This window comes from Triticum urartu, chromosome 2A, assembly GCF_056163025.1.
Source record: "Triticum urartu cultivar PI428250 chromosome 2A, HENAU_Tu73, whole genome shotgun sequence".
Classification (NCBI taxonomy): Eukaryota; Viridiplantae; Streptophyta; class Magnoliopsida; order Poales; family Poaceae; genus Triticum; species Triticum urartu.
The window spans coordinates 654,624,904-654,638,511 of NC_141874.1; the positions used below are offsets into that span (position 1 = coordinate 654,624,904).

Sequence of the window (13,608 nt, forward strand, 5' to 3'; positions counted from 1 at the left end):
CTTGGAACCATATAAATTTGACATGCAAGCTCAAGAACAGGGTCACCTAAGCAACAAAAATTTGCAATGAATAAATCACTAGAACAAAAACTAATTTGACCAATGGAGGAGTCACATACCAAGGAACAATCTCCCCAAGCAGTTTTGTGAGAGGTGCTTTGAGCAAGGAGATCGAAAATGGCAGCAAGATGAGCTAGAACTCGTGCTTGAGCTGGATATTCGTGTTTGTGGGAGGAAGATGAAGTGTGTGGGTGCAGGAATAAGTGGAGGAGGGCCACCGTGGGCCCACGAGGCAGGGGGCGCGCCCAGGGGGGTTAGGGTGCGCCCTCCACCCTCGTGGGCAGGTGGTTGACCCCCCCCCCCCCCACTGTGTTCTCAGTGCCAAATATTCTCAAATATTCTGGAAAAAATCATATTTAAATTTCAGGGCATTTGGAGAACTTTTATTTTCGAGGTATTTTTATATTGCACGGATAATCATATAACAGACAAAAAAAATTTGTTTTTTTAATATAAATAACAGAAAGTAAAAGTGGGGAACATATGGTTGTGCCTTCTAGTTTCATCCATCTCATGATCATCAAAAGGAATCCACTAACAAGGTTGATCAAGTCTTGTTAACGAACTCATTCCGAATAACATGGAACCGGAGAAATTTCAAATAACACTATGTTACCTCAACGGGGATATGGACATCCCCAATAATAAGAATATCATATTTCTTCTTGACAGTAGGAAGATGAAATTCAAAACCTCCAAATATAATCGATGGAATTTTTCCAATAGAATTGATATTGTGAACTTGAGGTTGTTTCCTCGGAAAGTGTACCGTATTCTCATTACCATTAACATGAAAAGTGACATTGCCTTTAGTGCAATCAATAACAGCCCCTGCAGTATTCAAAAAGGGTCTTCCAAGAATAATAGACATACTATCGCCCTCGGGAATATCAAGAATAACAAAGTCTGTTAAAATAGTAACGTTTGCAACTACAATAGGCACATCCTCACAAATACCGACATGTATAGCAGTTGATTTATCAGCCATTTGCAAAGATATTTTAGTAGGTGTCAACTTATTCAAATCAAGTCTATGAATAAAGAGAGAGGCATAACACTAACACCGGCTCCAAGATCACATAAAACAGTTTTAACATAGTTTCTTTTAATAGAGCATGGTATAGTGGGTACACCGGGATCTCCAAGTTTCTTTGGTATTCCACCCTTAAAAGTGTAAATAGCAAGCATGGTGGAAATTTCAGCTTCTAGCATCTTTCTTTTATTTGTAATAATATCTTTCATATATTTAGCATAAGGATTGGTTTTGAGCATATCAGTTAATCGCATACGCAAAAAGATAGGTCTAATCATTTCAGCAAAGCACTCAAAATCCTCATCATCCTTTTTCTTGGATGGTTTGGGAGGAAAAGGCATGGGTTTCTGAACCCAAGGCTCTCTTTCGTTACCATGTTTCCTAGCAACAAAGTCTTTCTTATCATAACGTTGATTCTTTGATTGTGAGTTATCAAGATCAACAACAGGTTCAATTTCTATATCATTATCATTACTAGGTTGAGCATCATTATGAACATTATCATTAACATTATCACTAGTTTCAGGTTCATTACCAGATTGAGTTTTAGCATCAGAAATAGAAATATCATTTGGATTCTCAGGTGTTTCAATAATAGGATCACTAGAAGCATGCAAAGTCCTATCATTTTTCTTTTTCTTCCTTTTAGAAGGAATAGGTGCATCTATATTATTTCTCTGAGAATCTTGCTCAATTCTCTTAGGGTGGCCGCCTTCAGGATACAAAGGTTCCTAAGTCATCGTACCACCTCTAGTCATAACTGTAACAACATTATCATTATCCTTACTATTCAATTCATTGAGCAAATCATTTTGAGCTTTAAGTACTTGTTCTACTTGAGTGGTAACCATAGAAGCATGTTTACTAATAAGTTTTAAGTTCACCTTTAACATTAGCCATATAATCACCCAAGTGTTCAAGCATATTTGAATTTTATTTCAATTGTCTACCAAAATAAGCATTAAAGTCTTCTTGCTTAGCCATAAATTTATCAAACTCATCTAAGCATGGGCTAGCAAATTTAGTAAATGGGATTTCAGCTTTATCATATCTATAGAGAGAATTTACCTTTACTACCTGTGTCGGGTTATCAAGACCATGAGTTTCTTCAACAGGTAATGGATTAAGATTATATGTTTCTTCAACAGGCGGTAAATTAAGACCATGTATTTCTTCAATAGGAGGTAAATTCTTAACATCTTCAGCTTTAATACCCTTTTCTTTCATAGATTTCTTTGCCTCTTGCATATCTTCAGGACTGAGAAATTGAATACCCCTCTTATTCAGAGTTGGTTTAGGAATAGGCTCAGGAATTGGCTCCGGAGGTGTCCAATTATTTTCATTTGTCAACATATTATTCAATAGAATTTCAGCTTCATCCGGTGTTCTTTCCTTGAAAACAGAACCAGCACAACTATCCAGGTAATCTCTGGAGGCATCGGTTAATCCATTATAAAGATATCAAGTATTTCATTTTTCTTAAGAGGATGATCAGGCAAAACATTAAGTAATTGGAGAAGCCTCCCGCAAGCTTGTGGGAGACTCTCTTCTTCAATTTGCCCAAAATTATATATATCCCTTAAAGCAGCTTGTTTCTTATGAGCAGGGAAATATTTAGCAGAGAAGTAATAAATCATATCCTGGGGACTACGCACACAACCAGGATCAAGAGAATTAAACCATATCTTAGCATCACCCTTTAATGAGAATGGAAATATTTTAAGGATATAAAAGTAGCGAGTTCTCTCATCTTTAGTAAACAAGGTAGCTATATCATTTAATTTAGTAAGATGTGCCACAACAGTTTCAGATTCATAACCATGAAAAGGATTAGATTCAACCAAAGTAATTATATCAGGATCAACACAGAACTCATAATCCTTATCAGTAACAAAGATAGGTGAAGTAGCAAAAGCAGGGTCAGGTTTCATTCTAGCATTTAGAGATTGCTTACTCCATTTAGCTAATAACCTTTTGAGTTCATTTCTATTTTTGCAAGCTAAAACAGCTAAAGAAGCTTCTTGATCAAAAACATAACCCTTAGGAATAACAAGTGATTCTTCATCATCAGTATCATCAGATTCAATATTTTCAATTTCTCTAGCCCTAGCAAGTTGTTCATCAAGAAAATCACTAAGTGGCATAGTAGTATCAGGAATAGAGGTAGTTTCATCATAAGTATCATGCATAGCAGAAGTGCCATCATCAATAACATGCGACATATCAGAACGAATAGCAGAAGCAGGTGTAGGTGTCGCAGGATTACTCAAAACAGAAGGTGAATCAAGTGCAGAGCTAGATGGCAGTTCCTTACCTCCCCTCGTAGTTGAGGGATAGATCTTGGTTTTTGGATCTCTCAAGTTCTTCATAATGATAAGCAGATATATATATCCCAAGTGACTCAAAGAATAGAGCTATGCTCCCCGGCAACGGCGCCAGAAAATAGTCTTGATAACCCGCAAGTATAGGGGATCGCAACAGTTTTCGAGGGTAAAGTATTCAACCCAAATTTATTGATTCGACACAAGGGGAGCCAAAGAATACTCTCAAGTATTAGCAGCTGAGTTGTCAATTCAACCACACCTGGAAACTTAATATCTACAGCAAAGTTGTCAGGACCCCGATTCCAAGTCACGCCGATCTAGCCTATAACACCTCATATCACTTTGCGGCCTCACGCATGGTATTCCCACGGGTGTGACCTTACCATGGCCCGGGACCGTTTACGCCTTTTGGCTCACGTATATGATAGTGTCGCTAGCATCCATATGACAGAGAACCCGGGCCGACATGGCTAGTCGTGAACCCAAAGCGGCACAAACTTACGGGGACAGGCATACATGAATCAACATCGAGCATGTCGGTCAGCAGCGTGTGAATCCGGGATGCAGCACTGGGCTAACAGGACTCCGGGAACCCGGGCTGTAGCAGGCTAGGCAGGACTTCGGATGTCACCGCGTGACATTTCCCCGAAGGGACAGACACATGAACGAAGTGAAACACATGCCGACCAGTCAAGTGTTCCGGAGCAGTAGTGCTGGGCTAGCAGGACTCCGGTGAACCAGGCTGTAGCGGACTACTATGGCTCATGGAAGCACTAGACTACATTTCCCCATAAAAGAGGCTACCAAGGATAAACAACTAGATTGTCGGATCCCACAAATACCAAGCATTTCAACCATACACACAATATGCTCGATATGTGTAAATACAACATGGCATCACAACAAAACTCTACAACTCAAGTACATTATATAAAGGCTCCGGAGAGCCATACATAACATGTTCATACAGGTAGGGGTCACATGACCCGACACTCAAGTCATACAAGCATACAAGCACATGCGGAAGCAAACTAGTCTGAGTACACACACTAGAAAGAAGAAGGCTTGACGAAGCCTATCTATCTACATAGGGCCCTCCATGGCTCGGAATCACCACCTGGGTGGCAAGTCACTCGTCGACGTCGAGGTCTACGTAAAAACCGTCGGAGGAGGCAGTGTTGTCGTCTGGAAACAGTAATTGAAGCAACATGAGTACAAAGGTACTCAGCAAGACTTACAACAGATCCTATTATACATGCTCATTCTCAAGAAGGTAGTGGAGTTATAGCAGCAAGCCAACTTTGACTCTTGGCTAAGCTATCCTACGAGACACCACTTGTAAAATAGTTTTCGCACACGAGTCCACTAATCACCAACACAATACTCCACCGTGGATCCTCCCTTGTCATCCTACGAGAGGGCCATCCGCGGTACTCACACTTATCTTGAGTCTTTTAGTAGTAACCATTAACTTGTCTATGAACTATATAGGCAACCAAGTAGTCCTTTACCACGGACGCGGCTATTCGAATAGATGATGTTAACCCTGCAGGGGTGTACTTCTTCATACACGCTCTCACCACTTATCGTCGTTTACACGACATGTACTCCGCAACCTTCAAGCGGAAGCCCAACGAGGGCGTCGGCCACGGCCTACCTAAACACACAAGTCTCTAGTCCAGGTCTATCGCCTAACCAGGTTCCAACCGCAGGGAGTCCGGCCGAGATTTCCACATACGGCCCCGAACGATGTGTACAGGGTTCCCGAGACACCAAACAGGCGACTCGGTACACCGTGCCACGGTGTATCTACCGCATCATAGCCCACCCCTAGGGTCAGCGCTACGCACGGCCGCCAACACATAACCTATAAACACCAGAAACTAGTTGCAACTCCTGGATAGAGGACTAGGGTGGTTAAGAAGCCGAGAGGGTCAATTAAGGATCCCAATGCATGGTAGTAACTGATTCTTGAATCACATATACAGATCTCAGTTCTGAAGCACGGCCTCAATGAAACAACCCACCATGTACTCCTACATGGCCTCTCATCGATACCTTTACCAAATCATATTCAACACATCCCTCACATTACCGACATAACATTTCACTCTAGCCCATCACCCAGATGAACCAGACCTAACACAACTCTAAGCATAGCAGGCATAGCAAGGTAGGAAACACAGACATGGCTCAATCAACTCCTACACATGCTAGTGGGTTTCATCTAGTTACTGTGGCAATGACAGGTCATGCAGAGGATAAGAGTTGAACTACCGCAGCACACAGTAGTTTGAAACGTTGTTGTCTTAATGCAGTAAATGAGAGCAGGAGCGAGAACATGGGATTGTATTGATATGATCAATGGGGCTGCTTGCCTGATGGAGTAGTAGTAGGGTACTGCCCTTCAGTCGGATAATCGAAGGTATCCTCGGAGGCAGAACCTACCACCAAAGACAACACATAACACAATCATCACATGGCAATATGCAACAATATGATGCATGCTATGACATGGCAATATGATGTGTCCTGGCTAATGCATTGTAAAACATGTTGGTTTGAGTCTATTTGAATCAAGGATTCAAATGGAAGCTCATGTTATTAAGTCATATAAGTGCATTAGCTTGTTTCACCTAAACAGCAAGGTTAATGTGTTTTGTCATGCATGAAACCATTACAGATAGAAAGATTTAATTTTTCTAATCAAATTTCATATATCAATCTTTGCATTTGGAGTTACAGATTAAAAGTTATGAATTTTTGAAGTTTGTAGTATTTTCTGGAATTTCCTCTATAAAAGTAAATCCAAAAAATAGTTATTGCGTCAGCAGTGCGTCATGGTGATGTCAGCGGTCAACGGAGTCGGTCCAGGTTAAACCTGACCAGTGGGACCCCCGTGTCAGTGCAATTAGCCTAACTAATTTTTAGTTAGCACTAAACCTAACTTAATTAGCAGACGGGCCCCACCTGTCATGGACTCTGGGAGGAGTCAACCTGGGCCCACACGAAGTCAACCAGGGTCAAACAGGGTCAAACTCGGCGGCGTTTAGCCGCCGACGAGGCTAGACGCGGCGGGGCAGTGCGGGTTTCGCACTCTGACGACCAAATGGACGGCTGAGACCTCCTACGCGTAGCTGGGAGCAAGCCGCGTAGAGTGGTGGGAGTGGTGGAGCTCGGGGTGGCCGGAAAGGACACTGGCGACGACCTTGGCGGTCGCCGGAGTTCGGGCGCGGTCGAACCCGAGGCTATGGGGCACGGCGAGGCACGTAGGGTGGTGTGTTGGGCTCCTGCTAGTGCGGTGAAGACGGTGACGTGCCCGGAATCAAGCCCAAGTGGCTGTGGCCACGACGGCAACATGCGGTGGTGGCGGTGGGTGCGGCCGAGCTCGGTGCGGTTGCTACGAAGCGCGAGAGCAAGGATGGGAGGGATGGAGAGGTGCAGTAGCTCACGGCGAACACGACGGTGCAGACGACGCGGTCGGGGACGAGCTGGTGCGGCGAAGACGGCGAAAGGGATCTCCGGTGACGACGAGGTCGGGCAAGGTTGTTGTGGTGGCTCCAGGGCACGCGAGAGCTCGGGGCTCGGCTTGCTCGAAGGAGAGGAGGGCGGCGGAGCTTCTGGAGACGGTGGCGCGGCGCGAGGACGACGGGGAATGCGGCTACGCCGACGGTGCGGCGGCAGGGGCGTCGTCCATGGCGAGAGAGGGCGAGAGAGAGAGGCAGGGGGAGAGCGGGTGTGTCTGCAAGGTCAAGGTGGCGATGTGGAGCCTGCCCGGGTGTCCAGGGGCGCGGGCGGCAAGCAGCTGGCACCGTGGCGAGCTCGCGCTCACCGGCGTCACCTCCTGCATGCCTGGCGGGAGGAAGTAGCTGGCTGGCACGGGCCAGCACAGTGCTGGGCCGCCAAGTGGGCCGGGAGGTGGGCTGCGGCCAGGTAAGCGGTTTCTTTTATTTCTGTTTTTGTTTTTCTATTTTCTGTAACTGTGTGGCTTTATTTAAAATAGTTAGGCACTTCCAAAAATCCTGAAAATAATCAGGGGCTTTGTTTGAATTATTTCCAACAGCCCACACTTATTTCCAGAATTATTTGGGCATTTAAAATATTTTATAGCATTTAATTGCCCAAATACAAATAGATAAAGATTTAATCCAATGAACTTATGTGTCCTAGAAAAATGTGAACCCATTTTGTCAGAGGTTCTAACCCAAGACAAAAAGGGTGGACTTTTTAGAAGGGCATTTCAGATTCATTGAAAATGATTTTAGTAAACCCTAGTTGTTTCCAGGGGGTGCTGGGGGTTCTGTCATCCCCATTTCAATTTTCTGGAAAAGTAGACATGATGCAACACACTAATGCATGAACTAGCTAGGGTGTGACAACTCACCCCCACTCAAAAGAATCTCGTCCCGAGATTTAGGATCCGTTGGAAAGAAGGTGGGGTGCTCAAGTCGAAGATGATCCTCCCTTTCCCAAGTGGCTTCTTTCTCAGAGTGGTGTGACCATCGAACCTTGAGAAACTTGATGTTATGGCGTCAAGTGGTATTCTCGGCTTGATCGAGGATACAAACGGGATATTCCCGATATGTGAGATTATCTTGTAGATCAAGCGTTTTGTGGTCCACTCCACGGATAGGATCCGCGAAGCAACGCCTGAGTTGAGAAACGTGGAAGACATCGTGAACTCTGGAAAGATGCGGAGGTAGTTCCAATTGGTAGGCAACTTCTCCTCGTTTGGCAAGAATGCGAAATGGTCCAATGTAACGAGGAGCCAATTTGCCTTTGATACCGAAACGATGGGTTCCCTTTAAAGGATTAACACGAAGGTAAGCCTTCTTGCCGACTTCATAAGTCATGAGCTTATGTTTGCGGTCATATTGGCTCCTTTGATGAGATTGGGCTGTTTTCAATTTCTCACGGATAACGCGAACCTGCTCTTCTGCTTCCTGAATCATATCCGGGCCAAAGAGTTGTCTTTCTCCGGTTTCTGACCAGTTAAGAGGCGTTCGACATTTTCGTCCATAGAAAACTTTGAAAGGAGATTTTCCCAAGCTAGCTTGATAACTATTGTTATAAGCGAACTCCGCGAATGGAAGGCATTTCTCCCAATCCATATCGAAAGAGATGACCAAATCTCGGAGCATATCCTCCAGAATTTGATTGACGCGTTCTACTTGACCACTTGATTGAGGGTGGAAGGCGGTGCTAAAGGAGAGACGGGTTCCCATAGCATTTTGGAAACTTTCCCAAAATCGAGAGGTGAAGAGACTCCCACGGACTGAGTTAATTTCCAATGGGACACCATGAAAAGCCACTATTCGGGAGATGTACAAGTCAGCTAGCTGGCTAGCGGTTATACTCTCACGAATAGGTAGGAAGTGGGCTACGTACTTTGGAAAGATGATCGACAACGATGAAGATAGCATTATTCCCTCTCTTGGTCCTGGGAAACCCGGTAATGAAATCCATACTGATTTTATCCCATTTCCATTCCGGAATAGCCAAAGGTTGAAGGGTGCCAGCAGGCCGTTGATGCTTTGCTTTAACACGACGACAGACGTCGCAGTTAGCAATGTAATGAGCAATTTCTCTCTTCATCCTAGTCCACCAAAACCTCTGGCGTAGGTCTTGATACATTTTAGTACTGCCGGGATGAATGGTGAGGAGGGATTCATGAGCTTCCTTAAGGATCAGTTGTCGTAGTTGTTGTTTCTTGGGAACCGCTAGGCGGTTCTCAAAGAAGACAACACCTTGATCGTTCACAAAGAAACATGTAGCAGCTGAGATATCCCCTTGTCATACCGCTGAGCGGTTATAATCTGATCCATAAGGGTCGGTTTCACCACCAAGGTAGATAGGAATTCCTGAGGAACAATGTGAAGATTAAGCTTCCGAAATTCCTCATGGAGAAGTGGTTGACCTTGTTGTAACATCAAGTTGTTACAATAGGATTTACGACTTAGTGCATCAGCCATAACATTGGCTTTTCCCGGGGTGTAAGTTATCCCTAAGTCGTAAGCTGGGATCAACTCGACCCAACGTCTTTTCCTGAGATTCAAATCCGGTTGGGTGAAGATATATTTCAGACTTTGGTGATTGGTGAAGATCTCGCAACGATTACCGAGAAGGTAATGTCGCCAAGTTTTAAGTGCATAGACTACAGCTGCCAGCTCTAGATCATGTGTTGGATAGTTTTCCTCATGTGGGTGTAATTGCCGTGAAGCATAAGCAATTACCTGACGATCTTGCATGAGTATGCAACCTAGTCCTTGTCGCGAGGCGTCACAATAGATAATAAAGTCCTTGGAGAAATCTGGTGGCACCAGTACGGGAGCAGATGTCAGGCGTCTTTTCAGTTCCTGAAAGCTGAACTCGCACTGTGGGGTCCACTCGAACTTTATATCTTTCTTGAGGAGTTCAGTTAGAGGTTTAGCAACCTTGGAGAAATTCTCGACGAAGCAGCGACAATAGCTCGCTAAGCCAAGGAAACTCCGAACTTGCTTGACCGTTTCAGTTGGAGTCCAATCAAGGATGGCTTGAACTCGTTCGGGATTGACAGCAATACCCTTACCAGAGATTACATGGCCTAGGTAGGTCACTTCTGGCAACCAAAATTCACACTTGGAGAATTTGGCATAAAGGCGATGCTCTCGAAGTTTCGTCAATACCAGCCTTAGATGTTTGGCATGTTCTTCCTCATTCTTGGAGTAGATGAGTATGTCGTCAAGGTATACCACGACGAATTTATCTAAATACTCCATGAAGATCGAGTTCATTAACCTAGAGAAAGTGGTTGTGGCATTGGTTAAACCAAAGGACATGACGGTGTACTCGTATTGGCCATAGCGAGTAACAAAGGCCATTTTGGGAATGTCCCCGCTTTTGATTTTGATTTGATGGTAACCCAACCTCAAATCCATTTTGGAGAAGACTGAGGATCCAGCGAGCTGATCATACAGATCGTTGATCCTGGGGAGCGGATACTTGTTCTTGATAGTGACCAAGTTGACAGGTCGGTAATCTACAACCATCCGATCCGTTCCATCCTTCTTCTTGACGAAGAGTGCGGGGCAAGCCCAAGGAGAAGAACTAGGATGGATGAAACCCTTTTTCAAGGACTCATCGAGTTGTTTCTTAAGCTCAGCTAGTTCTAAGGGTGCCATCTTATAGGGTCTTCTAGAAATTGGGACGGTTCCTGGAACAAGGTCTATCACGAACTCGACATCCCTGTCAGGTGGAACACCTAGCAATTCTTCTGGAAAGACATCTGGGAAGTCTCGGACTATCGGAATATCTTCAAGGTCTGGAAGGGGGTTGGCATTTAGGGAGTAAAGCTGGCGCTTGGCCACTCGAGTTAAGACATTGACTGTCTTGCCCGATGGGTGAGTAAGTTGAACAGTTCTAGTAGAGCAATCAATCTTAGCATAATGGGCTGACATCTAGTCCATACCCAAGATGATGTTTATGTCCGAGGACTTGAGATCTATTAGTGATGCAAGGAAGACAAGTCTATCGACAAGAATTTCATTCCCATGGCTTACTCTAGAGGTTTTCCATTTGGAACCCGGAGTTTGAATTACCATGGAAGTTGACATGTCACAGAATGTCGTGTTATGCAATCGAGCATAGCTCTCAGATATGAATGAATGAGATGCTCCAGTATCAAAAAGAACAGATGCCGGATGGCAATTAACAAGGAGCGTACCAAGGACGACGTTAGGATCATCACGAGTCTCCTCAGCTGAGACATAGTTGACATGGCCATGTGCGGTGGTGGCTGGCTTGGCGCAGAATGTCTTTCCCGCTAGCTTACCATGGCCAACGGACTTTCCAGACTGGTTGGGGTTGTTGTTCTGGGGACACTCTCGACTGTAGTGACCCGGCTCTCCACACTTGAAACATGTCACAACATTGGGGCGTGGAGCAGCATCAGCAACGGGGCCACCATAGGTCTTAGGCGGTGCAAACTGTTGGTTGGGGCGAGGCGCCTTGAAGGATGGCCTCGGAGTGAACCCGGGTGGCAGCGCTGTGTTTGGAATCCACACCCGGCGCTTCTGAGATCCAGAGCCGGATGAAGAACCAAAGTCACGGGAGTGCTTGCGTGAGGCATCATAGTCAGTCTGACTTGTCTCAGCACTGATGGCCTTATTGACCAGCTTCTGAAAGGAGGTGCACTCGTGCGGATGAAGATCACGGTGAAGCTCGGGGCTAAGTCCCTTGCGGAACCTTGCCTGCTTCTTGGCGTTGGTGGATACCTCTTCAGGAGCATAACATGCCAGATTTCCAAACTCACGACTGTATGCATCCACGGTCAGTTTGCCTTGGGTGAAATTACAGAATTCTTCCCGCTTACGATCCATGAGACCCTCCGGAATGTGATGCTCACAGAAAGCCTCACTGAATTCAGCCCAAGTAGTGATTTGGCCAGCCGGGCGCATAGCCTCAAAGTTTTCCCACCAAAGGCTAGCAAGGCCTTCGAGGTGATAGGCAGCATAGGTAACCTTATCAGCTTCGGCTACATTGGCAGAACGTAGCTTATGGGTGATGCTGTGAAGCCAATCATCCGCATCGAGGGGCTCGACGAAATGATTAAACTTTGGTGGGAACAACTTGACAAAGTCATTGATTGACACCAAGTCATTCCTCTGATGACGTGCAGTATTTTGCTCAATCCGCTCCAGCAAGCGGTTAGCCTCACGGTTGTTTCTTTCTGCCTCTAGCATAACTTCGGCCAGAGAAGGCGGGTGAGGCAGATTCTCATCCCTAGCTGCACTGGCTTCACCCTGCTCCGGGGCAGCAGGGTTGCTGCGGGTGTTGACCATCCTAGGAAAAACAAGACAATGGTTTAGACGAGGATGGCACAATCTTGGCAAGGAAGTGCGGAATGTAATGGATAACATGGAATGCTGAGATGTTTATTCGCACGACATGGTAATATAGAAACTGACATATATATACCATCAGTCATACACACCGTACATAGTTTAGTACAAGCCCAGGCTAGAGTACAACTAAGGTGAAAGACGTTACATCTCATCGGAGGCATTCCAAGCTCCTATACATTATTTTCTACACCTTCGGAACGTGATACACACCAAGTCGTATTCCACGGGTCACGCAGGACTGTGGAGGATACAACTATTACAATACTAGTGAAGCTACTACCAACTCAGACGTTTCCATAGTAATCTTCATAGGGATCACCACCATGTCCTGGGAGCTGAACATGATCATCTGGAAACAGTTGGTCCTGTGGAGCTTGAGGTCCATAGGGACTCGGATGTGGCCTTGGTCCAACAAACGGTGGCAGACGGGGTCCACGGGGAGGGGTGATGCCTCCTACATCACGCCAGTCCATACAATCTAGCAACCCAGACCGCACGGGGTACAGGTCCCTCATGTCCATGTATCCAGCCTGCACGGCAGGTGCAAACCGCGTCAGAGTGGCCTAGTGGTCAGAACGAGAGTTGAAGAGCTCCATCTACAAGGCACGATTTTCGCGGTCCTTGTCCTCAAGCATCTCGGCAATGGTGTGGAGTAGTGAATCCTCATGTGTAGAGTCACAGTACAAAGCCTGATAGTACCCCTGTGCCCCAGGGAGTGAGGCTGGCATGTAGCAGAAATCGGTGTTCCGAAGCAAGGCAGTTCTGGCTCGAATGATAGTCATCATTGAGTAAGTTGCGTCCTGCACGGACATCTCGATAGTAACCCCAAGTCCATAAGAGCAGTGGAGGGGTTCAGTAGCTCCAGGATAAGAGGGGTATATCCTGACGGTACAAAGGTATTGGCTCTGATTGAAGTCTCGAAACTGCTCCTCAACGGTATACTCAGGATACCATCGATAGCCTGTCTCGACCATCACTCGGACCAGCATGGTCGTGTGACCATGTACATTGAGGCACCGAGTTAGACGAACCACTTGATTCTGTGAACGGGTGGCCATCTGAAAGCATGAAATAATGCAAAGGCATTAGAATTTCCTGGGAGAAATCTGACAGCATAACGGCTGTAAATGCTCAGAAAAAGATTCGAGACATTCACAACAGTTGGCAAAACCACTCAACAACATCATATCGAGGTTCTGGTTCAACTGACAACATACTAAAAGTAGTAGAAACTGAACTAAGGCTTGAACCCACAATCCTATAAGTTACTACGGATTAGTAACACGTGAACCTGATAGAGAGAAGAGAG

General features: G+C 45.4%; 1 pseudogene; it reads right to left on the reverse strand.

The window, feature by feature from the left end:
* Positions 1-9,173: 9,173 nt before the first annotated feature.
* Positions 9,174-12,820, reverse strand: LOC147986448 (uncharacterized; annotated as a pseudogene).
* Between the last annotated feature and the right edge of the window lie 788 nt (positions 12,821-13,608).